This window comes from Poecile atricapillus, chromosome 2 (assembly GCF_030490865.1).
Source record: "Poecile atricapillus isolate bPoeAtr1 chromosome 2, bPoeAtr1.hap1, whole genome shotgun sequence".
In the NCBI taxonomy this organism is placed as follows: domain Eukaryota; kingdom Metazoa; phylum Chordata; class Aves; order Passeriformes; family Paridae; genus Poecile; species Poecile atricapillus.
Window position 1 is genome coordinate 77333003 of NC_081250.1, and position 23443 is coordinate 77356445.

Sequence of the window (23443 nt, forward strand, 5' to 3'; positions counted from 1 at the left end):
AGGCATGCAAGAAAAACCAGTACAAGTCAAAGACAAGAAAAAAATCTGGTAGCTAATGAAAATGGTGGTCTATTTGTAAATTATGCATTTACAAAGAAAAAAATCAATATCAATTATTTTAAATATGTATAATTAAAATATACATATCCACACCTCCTCAAAACCTGTGACTACACTACCAACCTTTAGCACCAAACTCCATCTGATCAGCCTACACTACAATCTGGGGGTTTATTTAGTAGTGTCCCATCCCTCACTAACTTTTAGAGCACCAACACATATTAAAGGCATTATGAGGAGGTTCTGCTCTATCTCCAGATGAATATCTATCAGTTAACAAAAGAAGGTGCATCACACCACATTCATACAAAGAGCAAAAATATTACTTTTTAAATTGCAGATTTCTCTTTCAAGGATGAACATCCAGGTAAATAGAGCCTCGGGAGAGATTTGTGTCACCTAACCTAGACCTTTACATTAAAGCTCAACAATAACTCTCCTTCTATTTTAATAAGTGACAAAAAAGAAGAATTTATTAGGCATAACTCATTTAATTATAGGTAGATTGCTAAAGTTCAGATGAAACATTAATAGGTCCTAGAAATACTCTTTTTTCTGCATTGACTGAAAAAATATAGGTAACTTCTTAAGACAGATACAGCTATTCTGTAAATATTTAATATTTGTTGAGACCAAATTCTATCTGTCTCTGTTTGATCTCTCAGGGAAGAGAATTTTAGGATCTACCCTGACCAAACAGTTTCTAGCTGGCATTGGATTAACATAAGTTTCAGAGATGCTTCCCTCCCCCATCCTACATCTGGCATCTGAGAATTTGACCAAGCATAATTTAAATGCATGCTGTGCAAGAGGGGAGGGAAGTAGAAAACATTTCTGAGTAAAAACAAAACACATCAGTTTTGCAATGAGTGTCTCTGCATTTATCATTTTCTGTAAAGCTGCTCAGAGATCAGACTCCTAACAGAGTCAAGACAAGCTCGGTTGACTGAATTTATGCAGTGATAGGGAAAAATAAGAACTACTCAGTTGGAAAACAGAAGTCTGGAGTATTACATGAGAACTACCTTTCTATCATTATGAAGAAAATTGTCACCATAAAGAAATACATTGCGGTCATTTCTGTCTCTTCTCACAGCTCTGATTTAGAGCCCCCAGCTGAGAAGGCAGCTGTGAAGAACAAGTAACTGGTGAGCACGGCAGGAGCCCTCTACTCTAATGCTGCTCAAAGTAATTAATGCTTCCTTTCTGTTGTCCCTATCATTGCCAGTTATGTGTGTTTTCCTTGGTAGGTGCACAACGACTGGGTTCCTTTGGCCTTGCAAAAGTGAAAGACAAGGTCTCCTGATTGTTCATATGTTTGCAGATAATATTCAGGGTGAGGCAGCAGCTAGATTTTAGCCACCCAGTTTTCTGAAGAGGCTTTATGAGGTCTTGTGCTAGCAAGGGTGGAAAATGGACCCAAACCCCTGCGTCTATTACATTCCTGCTGGCACTAGTCATTATATTAAGGTTGCAAAATGTTTTCCATGTTACATCCATGTTTCCAAATGGCCAATTTATGGGAACATGACTATTAAGAAAATGCAATTTTAATACACAAGTTAGTCTCTGACTTATGTAAAATAAGTTGTTGACTTAAAATGCTAGCATAAAGATTCTTTAAGAATATATGATTAGTTAGCAGGTACAAAATGGAACGGTGTTGTTTAAACCAGGTTCTTACCTAATCCTCTGATGAAATCAGTCCCTGTGGGAAGCACTCAAATGGCGTTAGAAATCAGAGTGATACAATCAAATGAAATTTGCTCTGCTGATGGTTTCAAGGTAGATAGAAACAAGTATGATATTAGAGTACTAGTGCTGATATGTAAATAACTCTCCCTGAGATTATATGATTTATTAAGCTTGGAAAATAAACATAAGTGGACAGAGGTAATTAAACTGTCCTCTTAAAACAATAACAGACCCAAACTGCTATATTTTGTTTAATCCAAATGAACTGGCCAAAATCTGAAAAAGATGCAGAAAAAGAGTAAAGTCACAATAATTCTGTCCCATACTGGGGTAAGTGGGAAGAAAAATGAGATGACAAATGGGTACAAAATCCAAAAGAGTAAGGAATGGGAAGGACAATAAATACAAGCTATTTGCCTCATTAAATCCCATTTTATTAATGCTGAAGTTTATTCAAGGGAAAAACCACCCTAACCAAAGAGGTAGTCACTGTTTAGATATCCATGACAAGCCAATTCCACACATTACAGTGCCACTCCTGACACATTCAAATAAGACCATTCTTGAGTCAGGTCAGAATTTTGCTGCAGCTAACCTCTTTTTATTTCCTTTTTTTCACCACGAGGTGATTTTCTGGTCAGTCACCACCAGTTTGGTCTGTGAGTTTGGTCTCAGTATCTTAAATTCAGCTATGTCAGACCTCACAGTGCATCCCTGTACTGAGTATTCAGATAAACTACCCACTCAGTCTTGTCAATACTAACTGCAGTGACAGCCCAGTAATCTTAATGAAAAGCCACATAATTATTGTGGGAGCACACCCCAATAGGGAGAGAAATTCCATCCACAGGACAGGAGGTGTAATCCATCAGTGTTTCCCCCTTTCCATCTCAAAAGCTGAAATTAGATCCCTTTTAATCTCTTTAATTCATATTCATATAGTAAGAGATGGAAATAAAAAACAATTCACCTTCTGGACTCTGAAAACATTGCCACTTCTTTCTGGCAAATGAGAAAAGGAGCTTGTTTCTTCATTCCTGCTTAAGGTTTCTCTTCAACAAGGTAAAATATTCCACCATTTCCAATAACAAGGTGTTGCAAATATATCATTCCCTTTTTTAAAAGTTTTATTTCATATACAACTTTGCCAAACACAGTTTCTACTCTGATGTTTACTAAATAGAAACAAAGTGTAGACAGTTGCTATTTTTGCTTGCTGTGTAGGACAGATTGACTTTATGCCTTTTGAAGGGTGCTAGAAGCATTTGTGCAAGATGACATTATAATGCTATTTGCCATCAAATGCTCACTGCAGTCCTGCTCAAATACAAAACGCTACACTCAAATATCAGAATATGGAGACCACTCAAGGATAGAAAAATCAGTGCAGCAGGCAATATACAAAGCAGAAGTTCCTGAGAACTGAAAATACATTGTTCACACAATGTATACAGCTGGAAGAAAGAGGAAAAACAAGTAAAGGGAAAGAGAGAAAGACTTCTGGCCCAAGTGGTAATGATGGAGTCAAGTATGTGTTCATCAGTAATCAGTGACTGTAGCATGACAGGTGATGTAAGTCAACGTGTTGTGAACAGAAAACACAAAATCTTAAGGACATTGAATAGTGAATATTTTTGTTTCCAAATCATTGTGATTTAAAAGATTTTACATCTTTCGTGCCCTAAAAATGTCTCTTAAAATAATTAAACCCAGCACTAGATGAGATAATTACTCCAGTCACTGGCTGCAAGATTTGATTGATGCTGTGAGCCTGACAAACGACAAATGTGTCACAAGTCATAATTTTGAAAGTTGGTGGGTGTATTTTTTTGAATCTTTAATGTTCTTAACCAAAGCATGGTCACAGCTCAACATTGCAGCATTCTGCTTAAATTTATGTGCTTTACAGTCTTACAACATTTTTGGAGGGCAACCAGATTTGAAAGATCTGCCCTTATTTAGGCACACTGAGAATCACCAGGCTTCACAGCCCCCAAATCACCTCACTTTATGCAAGCAAAGTGCAAGTAGGAGGGAGTCCTGGAGTTCAAATTTCAGCCTTTCCAGTCTTGGGTTTGAGTGTATATAATAGTGTCATTTAGCTATTGATCCTTCCCAAAAAGATGAGCTGGAAAAACACACAATCAAAACAGAGAAGGTGAAACTGTATTTTCAAGTCTGATGTTAGCAGAAATGGATTATTCTCCAAAACACAAAAAAAAATTGTTATTATGTCTAATACATAGAACATCTTTACATTTAATAAGACCTGTTAGATTAAGAAAGGATCATATGCCATTATTACATTAGAGGTTTTTATGTGGGAATTTTTATGTGATCTTCTCAGAAGACTCAGTTAAAAGGAAAAAAAAAAATACTGAATTGGGCCCAGTACTTTTCTGTGTACTTTTTTATTGGTACTCCCACTTGTCAGAGACTGAAATATTATAGTTTATGAATTAAACGTTTTCATGAAAGACTTTTGCCTGTTATAGCAGGACTGTATTACAAAAGTTACAGAGGATACCACCACACCTTGAATAGGCCTCCTAATCGAGGCCCTGGACCATTCCCCAATGAAGATAAGATAAAGTAACAACTCAGGTTTGGGGACATTCACAAAACACAAGCCTAATACCTTCAGGGAGGGCTGCCAGGCTCTAACAGGACCTCACACAAAAGGGTGGGAGCAGAAGGGCTTTGGGTGTATCTTGGAAAGCCTCCAGCGAAAGGCACAGTGAAAGCCCATTCTTCGCAGCACAGAGGAGCCCAGCTGAGGCACCCTTCACTTGGGGAAAGCTTAGCCACAGCAGAAGGGGATGTCATGGCACATCAAAGGCTTTCCCAAAGGGGTTTCCAGATCCTGCACCAGAGCACTGCAGCATGATGCAAAGACCCTCAGGGTTGCCAGGGGCAGTGTCAAACTGGCCCCCTGCAAGGGAGACACATGGGCATTTCCACCTGGCCCAACTGTATATTAATCCATGGAATTCTATACTCTTTGGCATGGCACAGCCATGGCGGGGACCCTCTCCAGAATGAAGACCAGATGTAGGGTCTTCATTCCTCACCCTGTAGGGTGTTCCTTCCTTCCCTCCTTCCCTCCCTCCCTCCTTCCTTCCTGCCTTCCTTCCCTCCCTTCCCTCCCTCCTTCCCTGCCTGCCTTCCGCACTTCCTTCCGCACTTCCTTCCTTTCCCTCTGCCTCTTTTACGATTAAATAAAATACATCCAGTTTTGGTACCAACATTTAACCTCATTTGGTTTTAATCTCATTTTGGGGTATATTTTGAACCTTCTAAGTTCCTTTCAGTTTATAGACAGAGACTTAGTTTTCTTTGCCTTTCTGGGTTTAAACCAGATTGTAATAACACTTTTTTCTTACATTTCTTCATGTGCTGAAAATTAGTTCTTCTGAAGCACTAAATATACTTCTACCTAGTTGGATGGTTTAGGTTTTTTTGGGATTTTTTTTTTTAAAGGAAAAAGTGGTAATTAAAAAATAAAAGCATATTCACAGTACAGTGTTAGTGAGTTAGTAAAATACACAGCACTTGATAAAGTAGGAAACTTGTATTCCTCTCATGTCCCAATTCCATAAAGCACCTTACAAACTGACAAAAAAATATGAAGGCAGGAAATGAATGCTAGTAATTTCAGTAGTAAGACATTAGCCAATTTGTATACACAGAAGTGAAAAATTATTTTAACCAAAATAGACAATGTTTTATCTACAACATCATCACTACAAATAGCTGCTCATTAAGGTTGTCAAACATCTACAAACATAACTGAACATCAATTTTATGATTTCAGCCTCAGTAAAGACTTTGACACTGTTTTCCACAGCATTCTCCTGGAAAAACTGACTTCCTGTGGTTTGTATGACTCTACTACAGGGTAAAAAACTGGCCGGATGGTTGGGCCAAGAGAGTGGTGGTGAATGGAATATCAGCAATTGTGTGGCCATCAGGACCAGGGCAGTGATCATCCCCTTTTACTCAGCATTGGTGAGGCTGCACATTGAATCTTGTGTTCAGTTCTGGGCTCCTTGCTGCAAAAAGGGGAACTGGAGTTCTTCCATAGAAAAGCAGTGAAGCTGGTGAAGGAAAAACAAGTCTTAGGAGAAGCAGCAGCTTTTCTCCCTACCCCTGTGTCGTGGTTTTAAACCAGTAACTAAAAAAATTACTTATTTCTTGTTGTGAGATATGGATTAGAACAAGAGCAAAACAGGCATAAAACTTAAAAGGAATAAAGAAAGTTTATTAACAAACTACAATAATAAGAACACCAGAATAAACTTCCAGAAAACCCTTTTTATCTCCTACTATTCACCATTCCCTCATTCACATGACAACAGAGACAAAAATCTTTGGAACTTTGGTGTTTAAAAACAGTCCCAATTCTTGCTAGTCTTTTCATCAATCTTTATAGAGAAACAGAAGTCTCTTTCTGCTAATCTATAGAGTTTCTCACAAAAAACTATTTTTGTTATAGTTTTCTATTTCCCTGATGTCAGCTGCTCAGAAATGCTGGTATCAGAGCTCACTCCTCCCATTTCACATCACTCTGAGATGTGTATGGGCCATGAGTTTAGGGATGTCATTTTAAGGATGAGTTATTCAAAGGCAAAAGTCTTCTTTGTCTCTGTGAGCTCTACTAGAAAACAGTTTTCTCATTGCCTCTCAAGGCTTCAAATCTTCCAGCACTTCACTGTATCACAATTATTCTTTTTACTCAAAATTTACACTTTGAACACTGTATTCCTCCCCATACTCTGTCATGAATTAAAGGAGTCTTTTTAAACTACTATTGTCCATCTCCATAGCTTTAACAGAAAGATATTTCAGCTGTAAAGCATCTCCTTATTCTCTCTTTCCTTACTGTCTCTGATAGTCCATAAAGTTTACATGCTTTACATGCTGATCACTCTCTTTTCTTCTCTCTGGATGAAAGGATTAATCTGCAAGTCTCATCTGGGTAACGAAAAGTTTAAAATCTTGCCCAGGCTTTGTAGATGGTTCTGTGACTTCTGCCGGTGCAGGAGCTGGAGCTGTCTGTGATAGAAAATTCCCCATGGCTGCTCTGGAGAGTGTAGTCGCTGTTTTGGCCCGCTGCAGGTCCAGAGCCTCTCTCCTTCTGTACTCGGCAGTCCCCGGTGAACTCCGTCACTGCAGCCGAGACAGGAACCGGCCCGGCCCGGCCAGAGCCTGGGACAAGCTCCCCGCAGGCCCCATCTCTCGGCCGGGAGACGCGGCAGGCCCAGCCCAGCCCCCGCCCGGCCACATGGCCTGGGCAGAGAACCAGAGGCCAGCCGGAGGTCTGCTACCTTTCACAGCCAGGAAACCAAGAGAACTAAAGTGCCTTGACTTTACATCTTAAGGTAGGGTTCACAAGTTGATCTCCCTTTTCAATGGTTAAAACGGCTGTCAATTCCCAGTAATGACCAATAATTGGTCAGGAGAAAAGACTCCCATCAGTCCCCAGCAACTTCAGCTTCCTTAGCTCTCAAAACCACCTTAAAGGTAAAGTCACCCCGTGACACCCTGACCCACCCCAACCTCCTTAGATACAAATCTTGCAAAGCAGAATTTGGTTGGGTATCACTTGAGGTTTTGCTTACTGTGGGACACAGTTTATAATGAGAAGGAAAAGAGAGAAACAAAGGTATATAAAGTGCATTTCAACTTCCTCAGTGATCAGAGGCAGAAGCTGGCCAGCAAAGGGAACCCTGGACAAGCCACAGTAGAGGGCTTGCCTTCAAGCCACCTACACAAACTGCAGCCACACTGCCAAGTGGGTAGCAGCAGCTCAGGCAGATGTAGTTGAGACCTGAACAGAATTAACAAGCTTTTCTCAATCTTAGACTTTACTGACTCTTGGAAATAATCACATCAGTGCAGAGCTAGAACACGTGGACAACATGAACTACAGTCACAGAGTACGGCGGTGTGAGTTAGACACTGTGTGTACTTTGTCACTGCCATGGAGGGAAGAAATGAGTCCCCAGTGACCCCAGAGTGACAGGAAGACACCTCTGGACAGTAATGTGAACATCAAGAAATGATGTTACCAGATTTCTAATGGACAACCAGAAGCTAATCTCTGTCACTGGGACAGGGCAATGTAAATCGCTGTAGATTGGCAGTATGAAAGTAGGAGGAAAATATTGCAGCCCTGAGAAGCTGGAGTGAAGAAGTTGCAAGTAGTACTCACAGAGGTTCCCAGTAAACACTCTTAGTCCTCATATTCAAAGATGGGTGATGGCTGGCCTGAACAAAGGAAAAATTGTGCTGGAAAATCTCAAAAGGATATAAAACAGCTTCTCAGTTCATCATGTAATTTCTCCCATCCAATTGATGGCAATATTTTGACAATAATTGCATGTCTGTTTGACAACCATACACTGCCAGTCTCTTTAATGGACCTCTGTGTTTTCAAAATATCCCTAAATGACACAGTTTTTAATGAGCTACACAGCTGCAGGCTGGATACTAATTTACGATAGAAACAGTGCTATCACACTCTTCTTTCCTCTTGGTAGTGTTGTAATATGAGTTTGAGATAAGCACTTAAAAATAATGATCATTTCAAAATGTTTTCAACTGATATCAGGTGGGGTTTTTTTGTCCCATGAAATCCTGACTTCTACTTATTTTCAGTTTTACTGATATATGAGCAGAATTGCAGTTATGAATAAGGATTTTATTTTTCTTTTCAGATCTGATGTGCACCTTTACAGATAGCAAAAATAAATGTGCATAAGACCAATGTTATTAAAGAGAAGATCTGTTTTTATTAAAGACATCACTTTCAAAGACACAGTTGTCTACCTCGTCCTTATTTTGATACTTGTGTATACAAAACAATTAAATAAAATCCGTGAAAACCCTGAATGCTGCTTGTATTCAGATTACTAATAAGATCAAAATGGTTCTCATTATCTCAGTCATGTTAAGACCTTATTCAAGGATAAGAGGCTGTAAAGTATTACTGCTCTTTTAGAACTTCCTTTGTCACATCCATTTCTTTCACTGCTGGCAAATTATGAAAGCAATTTTAGGAAACCAGAGGACAGAAAATGTTCATAAGTCTTCTCCAGCCATTTTGAGGAGGAATGATGACATACACTATCAAAGTACACAGCTCAAGTATTTTGAGGTTAGGACTATTGCCTCTTTTTAATTTATAAGAAAAAAAACAAACCCAAACTTCATTCTAGACACAGCATTTTTTCAGTGCATCACTAAAAATAAGCCTTTAATATGCAATGCTTGTGACTCCACTACCGTAAAAATTAAAATCTAGCTCATGATGCACAACAGCAACCATTTTAATTCTCATTACAGATAGAACTCCGGAAGTTCTGGCGCAGTTTTTCGTGAAGTTGTATTTTAATACACAGTTAAAAATAAACCTAACCCTTCTAACTCTGCAGCTATTAAACACTTCGCCAGGCACAGGAGACTGAATACCACATAACCAATTTTCACAATTCTCACAATTTCAGATATAATATATTGCAGTCTATCAAGCATTCTTATACTGAAGGTTCTTGGTATCTGCCTGCAAGATTATCCTTATCTGTGGGCAATTGGAAACTTCTCTAAAACTAAATGTCATGTTGGCTAACTGGGAGAAGTAATTAAACCTTCTTTGTAAAGAGGAGAGCTGGAACAAAAGAATCCATTGTTCAGTCATTGGACCACATGGGAAGGTCTGAACAAATGCTAATTAACCCAGAGAAAATAGATGCTTCCTTTGTTCACAGATTGAGATGAATTTTGGAGCCTGACAAAACCAGAAAGTTTATGTTTTCCTCAGCTATATACTGATCTGGATTAAGTGTTTTTCTCTCCTGCTCACAGCCCTGGGCCATTTCCATGCACTTGGATGTCATTGCCCTCCAATCTCCTGCATAAATATTTTTCTGAATACTCTTTAGCCCAAATTCATTTCACTGAGATGGATTAAGGAGGTATCAAATGTCTGGAGAATGCTTTGATGAAAAGCAAAGGGTAGTAATTAGTTAACTCAGGTTAGCAGCAACTAAGTAAATTTTATTTCATACAAGTACTGATGGAAAACCACAGGATTACTATGGAGGCTAGCTTTGGAGCAGGCTGTAGGCCCATAGCCTGCCAGCCCTGCCTGAGAAGCTAGCCTGGGAAATTCATGGGAGGATTCAAAACAATCCTCAAAGACACAAAACAGCCTGCAGGTGCTGTTTGTCTGTTCCCGTGTTTTCCTTGCAGGAGAAAGTCAGGGGGTGGTGAACCCCACTGACCAATGATAGTAATGTAGCACTTTACTAACCAATAAGAGTTTCCTTTCTGTACTTTCGACGAACTAGTCTATATAACATGGCTGTAACAATAAACTAGAGATTCTCTCCTGTTCTGACTCCCATGAGAGTCCGTGTCGTTCTTTCCGCCGTTCCCAATTAGAACGACTGATTACCAGCAGCTGGGGAAAGTATGAGTTCCTGGGATCCTGGACAGGCTGAAAAACAAATTTGGACTTAGCAAGGAAACTGTTCAAGAGAGCTAAAACTGAGAGCATTCCCTATGAAAAGAGAAAATAAATGAACATATCTCACTACCATTCTCAACCTCCCCTAAGAAAGAAGCTTAGCAAGGCCCTCCACATTTCCCCTCAATTGCCTAAAAGCTCAACCTAAGAAGCAACAACAAAATTAAACTTCAGCTAGAGAAGTTCTTATTTTGTTCTTGAGAAATATGTTTTGGTTTCTGGAAGGGCATAACTGACATTCTTCTTCATGTGAGCTCACCTTTAAAAATACTTAGAAAATACCTGTACTTAAATATTTGATACAATATTTGCCTAATATTTTCAAAAAAAAAGTGTGCCTAAAAATATTCTACAAGCTTTTACTGATAACACAGAGATTAAACACCTTCTCTTAGCTTGAGTTACAGTAGTCTCCAAAGTAAACATAGCAAATGTTAACAGACCACAATGGCTTGGAGCAGGAAGTGAAAAAATATCTACTAAGAATTGCAAAAGGAAGCACAATGGCAGCAATGTTACTAAAATATATAGGGTTCTTTGTTTTGGTTTGGTTTTAGGATATTTATCACTGCCAGCTTACAAATCAATAGAAGGAGGAAGGAAAATAAGTAGATTTAAGAAGGCATTTATATGGTATGGATTTCAAAATGTACCTTATAGAAGTAGACCTATATATTTTCTGTCATTGGAAGGGACTACAAAAGAAACAAAAAGAATATCAAAAGTTTGCCTAAAATCTGATTAATGAAAAAAGTGAAATTACTGTAAATTTAAGAAATTCATGGTTATTTATTTCACTTACTAGATCCATTTTTGCAAAATTTGAACATTAAAAAAATCCATACTTTTCAGGTTGTGCAACCCTTTAAAAAGTAGTTGAAGGTTCTGGAATTTGCTTATCACTAAAGTTGAGTGTTAAAGAGCTGAGATTGTAAATACTTACTATTTTATTACTGACAGATACGCTGAGCATTGTTTCAAAGCTGATAAAACAAGATCTGCTTCAACAGAAGAGGAATTTTATGTGTAAGTGGTGCACATTTGGAAAACATTTTTCACAGTTTCATTTGCCTCTCTTTTCCTTCAGTGAATGTTACTTTCCAAGATAAAGGCTTGTCACTTTCCAAAAAAAATGGTGTGGATTTATTCTTGTCAATATTTTTAGCTTGTATTTCATCACAGAAATGTTGTTTCCTAGTTATTTTAACAGAGAATTTTTAGTTTAGCAGCAGCCTTTTATGAAACATCTCATAATACCAGACATTGCATCACAGGCATTCAAATAAATATAAATGGAAATTCCTTTTAGTTAAACTGATACCACAATTTTAGCAATCATGCCTTCTCATTTGCCTCTAGGCTTGCCCTTTCCAGTCTAAAGATCTCTGTATTCCTATTTTTGAATTCCTCTGCTCAAAATTAGCCTATGTTCTTTGAGCCTAAGAATATGGTAGCCTTTTAATCCAAATGTGACTATCTCAGCAGAGGCAGGAATGATTTATAAAAGGCCAGATCTCTTTCTTTCACAGAGGTCAATGTCAGAAATCTGATTGACCTTAATAGAAGGTCAGTAGAAAAATGGCATAGAATTTTAAGTCCAAAGGGATTGTTTTCAAGCTGTCTTGCCAAACTTTATTTCACTAGCAATTCCTGTGTAAAAGTGCACAGGCATGTGTAGATAGGTAGAAAATATTTTAAAATAATAATAATACAGTGGCCAGTTAAAAGATAGCTACATCTTTTAAATGGCACACCTGTTAAAAATATTTGCTTATTATCTCCAAGTTATCATTCAGAGGCATTCAAAGATCTAGTCCAGCACTGTTAGATACATTGCCCTTATGAACTCCTTTATGTGGTGATTCCACAGTGACATGTAGACAACCCCCTGTAACTCACTCAAAAAGGAAAAGCTGAAAGCAGAATAAACATGTAGCAGCCTTAAAAAATACTTCAGGCATTCTTAAGAATGCAACCAGTAGTCACAAATCCTTTGTAAACAAGAGGCCACCTACAGGCAGTTAAATGACGAGCACACATTTGGTGAGGATGGCTGTGGCCATTTTATCTGCCTTTTATTTAATATCAATGTGACTTCCAAAATTGCTTTGAATACAGAAACCCCACCAGTAACCATATATTTCAATATGTTGAAATAGCCGAGTTCAGTGACCCTCCTCAGAAGATTATTTATAAATACAAATTCCAATTAAATTTGGAGATACTGATAAGCACTCCATACCTAGCCCTTCATTGTGATGTTTTAGGAGAAAATCCAGCATGATTTTCCTCCATTTTACTGAGCTCAATATTGGACTTTAGTTATCTTCTCTATCACTATTACCCAAATCAAAGATTCTTAATATTTCTGCATTGTGAAGTGAAAAAAAAAAACCAAACAAAAAAACTTTTTATATAAGGAAAGGTTGTTTTTTAAAAAGTTCACAAGAAAGTTCTGTAGTGTAAGATCAGCATGGTGCCATGGTTGCTTATGTCATCCTTGACTTTCCTCTTCCTTGCTTCCTTCTTTCTTTAAGGTTCAAATCAACTTAGGACTGGAAAAGTGGATAGAAATTGGAAGCAAGCCAATTTGTGGCTACAAACCGACAAAATCACCAATTTCAGCAAGTAACTATTTTTTTTTTTTTTGTCTTGTCTTGTACTTCACTGGCTTTATTTGATTTTGTCAAACACTTTACATATTTTTTGTATTCTCCAAAATAAAATTCATAATTTTCAATTTATGTGAAAAAAAATGCTTTCAACCAAAGATTTTCCAAAAAAAACCACTCCATAGGAAAAACACATTAGTCTAGGTAAAATAAGCAGCAATAACCAACTCTCACTTCAGTGAAAAGTAGAGTATTTCTGTGTGCGAACCAGTTGATGTCTTCATTCTTGTACTTCCTATCCATCAAAAAACAATGATGTTAAACTAGATAAACACATTTTCCCCGTGAACCTGTTATACACAAGATGAGTTATTTACCAGTATGCCCAATAGTATTTTTGTTTAATTGGCTGAACTTGAAAATTTAACTCAGTTCTGGGATTGCTGCTGTTTCCTCTAAAATTTCAATCTAAATTCAGATTCTCTGAAAAAAATACTTCCTTCTATGAGGCAAACAAAAAGATTATGTCAAGCATGGTGTAGAGCTGAGCCATGAATGATGTTTTCATTAAAAACTGTGGCTCAAATGTCCTGTCCAACTTTTGGAATAAGTTCTGAGTGCTGACAGTATTTGAACCATCTCTCTTCCAAAGCAAGCAACAGACCTGCTAAAACTAGAGCTGTGTCAGATTCCTTGGTTGAGTCCCAACGAGCAATAGCAGCCAACAGACATGACGCCCAGCCCTTGGCCAAGTCTCAGTACCATCTCCTAACAAACAAACAAACAAACAAACAAACAAACAAACAAATCATTCATTAAAAGGCTAGGTCTGCTAGTCTTCTGTTTTAGCTCCTCTTTTCTTTCCCTTTAAGAAATAAAAGTAGAGAAGCCATGTATTAGTTTGAGACAGTGCACTGAAAACTCTAGGAAACACTTCAGCCCAAAAATTTTGGAACTAGCTAGAGGAAAGGGCAATTTTGGAAAGCTGTTAGGATGATGAGGAAAATAACAGCTGACAATCTTAGCCTAGCTTGAATCTCTCTCACATATGGTGGTTTGGCATCAGTGCTGCCGCGGTCAAGTGCCAGGTGAAGGGAGCATTAAATGGTCATGGCAGTCTCTGTCAAGTAGCAGTCAAAACAGGCAGGAAAGCAAAATCTGTTTGAAATAAAAGGCAGTTCATTCAGAAGATAATGAAGGGCATCACATATTGCATAAAGATGGATAAAAATAAGGAATGAAATAAAACTGATGAAAAGTAATCAAACAAAAAACTTAGGATAGTGAAAGAGACAAAAATATCTGAGAAATAAACCTACAGGACAAGGAAGAGGAAACAACAACAAAATAAAAAAAAGAGCTCCACATTTATGGTGATGACCACAAATTTTAATATATATGTCCCCACTGAGTATGACCAAATGAAAGCAAAGTAAATCACTTTTCTGTTTTGGAATTAAACAAAATATTGGAAATATAAAAATATAAGTGTATATATATAATACAAATATAAAAATAGCCTTAGAAATTAAGCCTTTAAGAAAACTGCCTTCATAGGCAAGTGGACTAGAGTGGATAAATACGTTACTAGAAAGAAAGCATAGGCACCTAAGAAACTTCTGATTCTGAAAAATTAAAAGCAAGACTAATTTAAATCAGAAGTTAGTTTTATATATTTGTATGTTTTTTCTGTCATTAATTATTAAAAAAAAAAGGCCAATAAGAAATAAATCTTCAATTTAACCATGTATGTCTTTTTAAGAGAAAATCACATTTGTTTAGCTGCAGATCAGTGTTGGTGGAACTCAGTACAGCTAAATGTTGTGCATATGCTGAGATCTGTCCTTTTTGGTCATGAACAACAGCGAGTAATTTATAAATAAATATTAATATTTAAATATTTTTCTTTATATAGATAAGTACATAAACCTTAAGGTCATACACAAGGAGAGTAGGCAATTATGTACAGGAATTCCTTTATTCACTCTTTGTGTTAAGAAAATCTATTGGTTCAATATTCAGAATAAATGTTTCTTTGTCCTTGAAAACTGCACAGGAAAGTGTAAATTCATATATACATGCTGTAAGTATACTTGTATCAATGCAGAACTTCTCAGTCATATTATTTTCAAAGTGCAAATCCAAATTATGAAGTAATGATTTTTTTTTAAATCTCATGTGACTTAAATGTTAGAACTATCAACTGAGCAAGGCTATTCTTCATATTTTTAATAACAAGATATGTAGCTACCTGTTCATTTCGTAGAAGCTACACACTCAGCTCCAAAACCTCAGCCTCCTCTTGCACATATATATTTCTTCCAAGAAAGAAATCCCTCTACAAGAAATCCCCCAAATAAGGAAGTATGATTGCATAAAACAAAGGCTCAAATTAGGTCTAGCACTCTTTTTCTATGATATTTTCCAATCCATGCACTTGGGGTCCAAGGATGACTGAAGAAAACCATAGAACATGAAAGCTGAAGATCATAGACAGCAACTTGTTTCTGGTGTTTTAAAGGGTTCCCTTTAAAAAAGGAAAAAAAATCTACCATAAAAACCCCAAATAAACAAGCACACAAAAAGACCCCCAAACTTGAAAAATATCCATACTCATAGAGGTGGAAAGTGACTGACTTCTCAAAGATATTTGTAATGTTGTCATTAGAAATATGAATGTACTTTTGCAATTTGGAATATTTTTTCCATGTATCTGTATAATTTTTTCCTGGCTCAATTCTTATTCCTCCCACCTTTCCTGCCATCTGAGAAAGTCTTCCCAAAAGTACTCGTAGTCCCCCCCATAGGCAGAGTAATCACAGTTCCTTCTAAAAGGTTTCCTCCCCTCTCTGCAGCCAAACATTTATAAAGTAAATATTATTAATATAGAAACAGCAAAGAACAGCATATGAAACCAGATTATCTATATACTAGTAGAAAATGTAGGAATTAGTGTTTCAGTAATGCCCCAGACACAAATATGTCTTCTGTGCAGAGGCACCCATAGTCATCTTCAATTTCATTCACCATGGGATGATGTTTATGACAGAAGACCTATGATTGGAGGTAGGAACCTATTTGACAGAGAGAGTAGGAACAACCCAATATATATCTGATTTATCAGCCCTGGGAAGGAAGCTTTGAGCTTTATTTGAGGATGATCAATGACATTTTCCTGTGGAAAGTGAAATAACTGTTGTCATTACATTCTAAAAATATATAATAATTCCACATGCTGCTCTATAGCTTTGACATTATATACTAGAAACATAGTATGTATTTTTGCAAGAGATGGAACAGGAGTAACATACTTGAGTTGCCTATATATACACACATTACTAGAGTGGGTATATGTGAAAGTTAGAAAGGGTTTTCAGATTTTCCTTCTGAACTGATACCCTTTCCTAACCACTAAAAAGGGCCTACAAAGTTTTAATTGGGAGGAGAAGAGCAGATGACCTATATTCTGCCTGTGTGCTGAGGAATTCCTTCTTCTGATTCCGTCTTCTGAAGTCTCTAATGCTGGTAGCTTTCTAAAATGGGCCATTCACGCATATCTGGTCCAGTATGGAAACTCCTAAGCACAGAAATAGAAAAAAGTATTTATAGATCTGTGCAGTTTTAAGTGGAGAAGAAGCAAGCAGTTTAGCAGCCTACAGAATGGAGATTATTCACAGGCAAATAGGCTATATTTGAATGGAGAACTAGAAGGATTAGGAAAAGAAAGAAGAGAAAAAATGAACTGACTGTAGAAAGATACAGAGAGTTGATTATCTATATGCATAGTCTCCAGAATAGACAACCCTTTCAAATTTTCATGAGGTGAATTCACATTTTTCAAAGTAAAATGAGAGTCACTGCAGAGTTCATGCTTTTGATCTGTAGAAGTATCCAAAATACACCTCAGAGCACACAGTACTCTAATGAAAATAACATCACTGTGCTCTCTTCAGTATAATTTTCTTAAATATTTTACTTTATTTATTTTATGCTTTAAATGCTGGAGAAGGTAAAAGCTGTAACAGACACAATTATTTCAGTGAAACAACTAACAGTGTGTGGTGGTTTTACATTGATTAACATTTGGGAAAGGAGTAAGAAATTACTCATGGAAGTTATTTTTTTTAAGAAGTGATTTTTTTAAAGAAAAAGCGCTAAATCCCACTACACAGTGCCAGTTCTCAGAGTTGCCCAAAAAGTCCCTCACAGGACTAGAAAGCTGGATTCACAGAGGTCTTAAAGGGATGCAAATCACACATTTACATCAGGTGAAACCCTACAACACGTCAGAATTCCCGTATATAAAAGGAATCAATGATTTTCCTTTAATGAAAAGTATTGATTTCTTTAAGAGTACAGATTTCAGGTACAGAAATGGTTTAATCAGGAAGTTTATCATGACCAAAAAGTGGAACATATTCCAAGCAATGGTCCCACTCTGTTGTAACATGGGATGTCCTTGAAAATGTGTACTAACTACTTCAGAATATACAAGTATACCTCTTGGGTTTAGAGGATTGATTTTGTATAGACTCATCTCACTTCTAAGCAGGGAGAATAAAAAGAAATAAATGTTTGTAACACAGGGAAAACTAGCAATGGAACTATTTTAGGATCTTTAACTTTATGGAAATATTAATTCAGAGAGCATGGCGCAGAGTTTTTAGTCTTTCTCAATTAGGCCTGATTTGTAATATGGAAATGTGGATGCACCAACAAGGAATACATGTTTTAACAGAATGATGTACTCAGGGTGTCTCAGATGTCACTGCCATGCATCGTGTCTACCTTTGGGTTCACCACATGAGTAGAGATGGGGCCCAGAGATTCTCAATTGGAAAGTACAACATCCATTAATTGCTACATTTATTTAATGACCTAGGGCATGTCATTATGTCATGCTAACCTCATCTACTGGTCAGGTTATTACCTGATTAATTGCTGGGGGGAAAAAGTGATTTTGACAGTTTTTTTCTTTTTGGAGGTTTTGTTCAATTTGGGAGATTCATTGCATAGATATCTGGGTAAATGGTAAGCATGTATTTTATGTCTTTGAAATTAGTGAGAGTTCATGTCTGTAATTCATAGGACTTTATTACAAACTGATGAACTGTAACAGAGCCCCCAGCTATTTTTACTCCTACCTGTGTTCATCTTATTTATCTTCTTAATAGATCTATCTCATTACGCTATGCTCAAAACCAAAAATTATATGTGCACTATATTTAGCCACTTGTGTGGCTCAGAGAGCAAATAACTAAACTGAAATTGGGGTAACTCTTGAAAATCATGCATTGAAAACTGTAAAGAAAGAATTTCCAAAAGCTATTCTATGATCAAACAGGCAGGAAAACACAAGACATCCCACAACTTTCTACAGAAGATTACTCCAAAGACAAAGAGGAGGATGGAATGTGTTGAACATTTTAAGTACTTTTCTGGAAAAAAATTCATAACATTCTTTCAACATAAGCTTATTCTTAACAATTCAATTTCTAATGTCAGAATGAGTATTTTATTCATTAATGAAATAATATATTAAACGATCATATACTTCCTGTTTTGAACTTTCAGAATAATAAACTTCTTTTCCTAAATGAATGCACAGTGGTGTTAAAAGATGCCCTGATATTGAAAGAAAATAAAAATGGGACCAGACACAAATAATCCCAAGAAGTCAACTGTTTAAAATTCAATCCTGAACCTCTATTTTAAATAGATACATGTATAATGTACTGATAGGAGATTGAGTGTTATGCAGAAGAATCTCCGAGAGGAGACACGTGAAGAAAAATAAGAAAAAGCTATAATGTTTCATATAAGGTCTAAGTAATTGTATGCCCAAATTAGTAACGATTGGCAAGCCCAGGAACATGCATGTAGAACCTTAACAAAATTAATGTTTTGTTTCCTCATCTGATATCCTGATCCTTCTGAAGCAGAAGCCAGCCTGTTAGGATGTCACTTAGGATTGCATAGCTGTGAAGGGACCCCAAGTTTGCCAGTACCCTGAGGTGGGTCTGTCAGCACCTATTTCTCAGAGCAAGTGCCCCCAGAGCCATACCATGCTATGCAAGCTCTAGAGCCAGACTGCATCACAACATGAACAAGAATAAAGTTTTCAAAAGAGAGCAAGCTGAGAATGAGGCAGAATATAAATAAAAATGTTTTATAAACAACTCCCCTCCATCCACTGTGTCCTTGTAGTGAGATCCTTTGGCTCTAGGCCCGATCCTAGTCCAATAGCTCAGTTGTTTTTTGGGTGAGACTGAGATTTGCAGTGCTGAAGTTTGCACATTCCCCCTTTGGGTCTGTGGGGAAAAAAAAAATATCATGACCCCTGGGGCCTGGCTTCTTCTGCTCCCTATTTTTCCCAGCTGTCTTCCTCTGTCTGCTCTGCTGCAGGCTCCAGGTTCTTTGTTGTCTTTCACATGGTTTGCCTGCCCTACTTCACTCTCAGCAAAGGTGCCCCTCAGCTATGCACATTTGCTTTGGAGGGTTAGCTGCCCCTTTCCTCAAAAGGCTCCACACAATCCAGCAAGAAGCAAGAAGCCAACTGGAAAAACTCTTAATCTCCTTCCCAGCAATTTACTGTAGTTTGTGGGAAGAAACAAGCATTCTTTAACAAAATAAAAAGCAAAGATACCAATTTAACAGCATCCATCATGAACCTTATTGAGATCTTCCATCACTTGAGTGACCCCTTTGAATCTGCATTACCTGTGCTGAAGTCCTGAACATGTACATTTAACCAGTGACAGAGAAACTTGTTCTGCAGTTTGTCCTCTCCATATCCATCTCGTTCAGTGCATCTGGCAGACACCACAGTTTTCTTCATGCCCTTTCTCTAGCAATGGTGTTCCTGCTGACCATATCTTTAAACTGCTGCCACAGAGCCCAAGTGGGTCTCTCTGGACAACAGCAACTCAGCACATGAAATTCAACAAGAATGTCCCCTGTACAATTATGAAACATAGCCCAAGATTATCACCCTAGATGTTTGCTTTGGCAGACACTTCTCAATTCAATCTTTGCTTTGCATTTTGAGTTTGTACTTTGTTCCTTTTTCATTTCAGCAAGAAGGATCAACTTTTTATCAAGTTTTAGTAAAAGACTATCTGTATGTGCACACTTAAGTGCCCCTACTCTGATGGTGCTATATCCCTTCAGAATATCTCCAGAACTGCTTTTCATTCACTGAGTAATTCACTTACAAATCTTACTTGTCAATACCTGTGCAGAAATATATCAGGCTTTTGAAGAGCAGACATTTAATTTACATTGATTATGAGGGCACTTTTGAATCTCATGAAATTGTTATCAAATAGAACAGTACATGAAACACTGTGAGCAGAGGAAGGAGTATTAAAAATGCAAGGAAGACAAATGCAGGGAGGGCATTTTTGAGATGAGTTAAGAATTATTGTCCTGCTGTATTTGCCTAGCTCTCCAGAAATCTTTAAACATAGGCACAATTCACAGACTGCCTCCTCCTGCAGCAAACACTGAGAATCCCAAGCACTCATTTTGGTCTCCTCTCTGAAGCATTTATTGAAATGACACATACTTTTAATGTGAAAAAAAACCAATTTTCACTACCAAGAGGACAGTAATATTCTGTGTTCTGTGCTCACCTTTCTTTTCCACCATTTCTTCATACTGTATTTTATTAATGACAAAAATGTAATTAAGCTAGTCTGTTTAGAAAAAGATATTTTTTTTAAATGGTTAGTCCTGCTTGTCTGCATGTGGTGACTATCAATTAAGCAATTAAAGCTATGCATCTCTGTCAAAGTGCAGAATAATTCTCTCTCATAAATAAGGGCAATGATGCAGTAATGTTCAGAAGACTAAAGCACACACAGCGGTTAGGATGTCTGCAATACCAGCCTTTGTTTAAGTACATCCAAGAAAGGAAATCAATATTCTTCAGGAGAGCATTTTGTTGGTACAGCTGCTGTTGCTAAGATTGGCTCAGTGTCATGTTCTCATTAATACAGTCTAATGGCAGCCCTAAGGATTGGGAATGTGCAGGCAGACATAAGGAATTTATACTAAAAACACAAAATGTAGAAATTCTAATTGCTTTGGCCTGATTGACTACTTTATATCTTGAAAGGATCATGTTTATAAATTACAGTTTAATGATATTTATGAATCACAAAATTAGGTCCTTCCTTGTACCAGTCATTAACATGAAAGCAGTTGCTGCTGCAGTTTGCCCTTTAAGAGCTTCAGCACAAAAAGACCAGCATGCTCGAGAGCAGTTTTGCATTTTAGAGCAAATTATTAAACTGCAAGGAAAATGTTAGGGTTCAGTTATACAAGCATATTTGCTAGCATTAAAATAACTCTGAAGCCCACATCTCTCAGAGGAGGAGTCATCTCTCAGAGTGCATTGTGTTGTGCCACAACAACAACAAAAAAACAAAAAAAACAAAAAAAAAACCAAAAAAAAAAAAAGAAAGGAGAAAAAAAAGAGATGTGATGATGTGATAGGGAATATTAACAGAGAAAGAAAAAAAACCAACAAAATAAAAGACAAAAAAATTAAAATAGGCAGACAGGAATGACATCCAGACAGCACAGAGCTGACAGACTCAAAATCATTACTGATCAAACACAGGTTGCAATCCTAAGAGAAAAGCCTCTGGGAGAAATTTGACATCTCCTTCTGCAGAATGGCTACATCCTGAATCAAAAAAGAAAAAAAATAATCCCAAAAAACAACAAACCAAACTAAAATATGGCAACGAGATCAGAAAACTATTTACAATCTTGCAAGGAGTTAAACAAGCATCAATCATACACCAAAGCATGATGTGAAAGCTGTATACATTGCAATCCTTCCTGCCCCATCCTTCCTTAGTTCTCAGCATCTGAAGAAGCCTGTGCTCTGTGCAGGGCAGCACAGGACACCTTTTACCTCCAGTGGCCTCTGAGTCCTGTTTGTCCTGAGTCTTGAACATCTCACACACAGCTCACACTGATAGGGTTTTACTGCCATTTGTGCAAATTTCCTCCATTTCTTCACAATGGATAAATCTCTACCCAGTAAAGATTTTAATTAAAGCACAAAATTGTATCTTATTAAAAGTCCCAAACTGCATCATGGCTCTGCCTGTCAATATCCAGACACAAGTACAAAGTCCGTGAAGTAATTGTCTCCATATTCTTGACTAAGATGGTGGTTTTAGTGCCTGGTACTCCTCCACCAATTATTTGACTTTTATAAAAGGGGAATTTTTGTTAAGGGAATTATTCCTTCAAGAATTATTCATTTTTTCAATTAGACAAGCTGAAATGAAGTTGTCTGAGAGTACATGACTTGGGCAACTTAAATGAAGCTGCTTGGGCATGTATGCTACCTAATGGCTGGACTGCATTACAGCACATGAGGCTCACTCAGGTGCTCAGTGGGCCTGCTTAGGTCTCAGAAAGGACAATGTGCGCCTGCTAAATTTGCAGGTGGGATTTAAGCATCACAGTATCATGATATCAGGTGATATTTTATGACAGGCAACCTGACAGGTTTCACAGCATCTTATACCCATGGGCCCAGTCTCCCTGTATGAAGAGGGAACTAAAACTCCAAAAGGAAGACACAGAAAGCACATTGAGCAGACAGCCAATAGGAATCTTTAAGGACATGTGTATGTCTTACATTCCACTGCTTTTTACAAAATAGATATTATTTTGAACTGTAGAGAAGTCTCTACAGGGTTTCACAGGCCTAGGCCCAAAGATATTCCCTTTCAAATAGAAAGTAAAAGTGATCAAGTCTTTTACTGGATGAATGAAAAAAGGCAATTTCTCTCATGCTCACATTACTCACAGGGAAACTTGGTGTTTGAATAATATGCACTGAGAATATTTTGCTTCAAAGAAGTATCCTTTGTAAAGAATTAGAAATTGATGCTTAAATTCCACTTTGTACAGACACACACTCCTCCATTTTTTATTTACTCCTGAACTAACAATATTATGAAAAAGCTGGTGTTTCAGCTGATGAGACTGGGCTCAACCAATTCAGAAAACACTTTAATATATGAAAGGTTCCAGCTTTCTGTATGCTTATTGTGGGCACAGCAGTAGTCTTATTTTTCTAGGTGTTATTTATATGGAAAGAAAATAGATAATTATTGTCTTGAGCTGAACAATGGTCAAGTTGGGTGAAATCAGGAAACCAACAAACAAAAACATCCTGACATTAGAACAAATGGTATTTGACCATCTTATCACACAAAGGGGAGCTGGCCAGATGCTCTGGTTAACTGTGTATCTGTCAGGGCACAGCAAGAGACGGGATTCCTGGTAACCAGGGGTGGACAGAGCTGGGCAGGTCCACAGCTATGAGCCAGGTCCAAGAGCAAGCCATAAAGCACATGAAGGCTGGAGCCTGGTTTGGTGGAGCCCACAGTCAGAGCGGTGGGGAGATGGAGACCAGCCCTGCTGGGGCATTACTGGGGCAGGGGCTGATGGCTCTGGGGAGCTGGGCTGTGGCAAGCCCCAGAAGGTGGGCAGGGATGGTCAGAGTTGGTGGTGC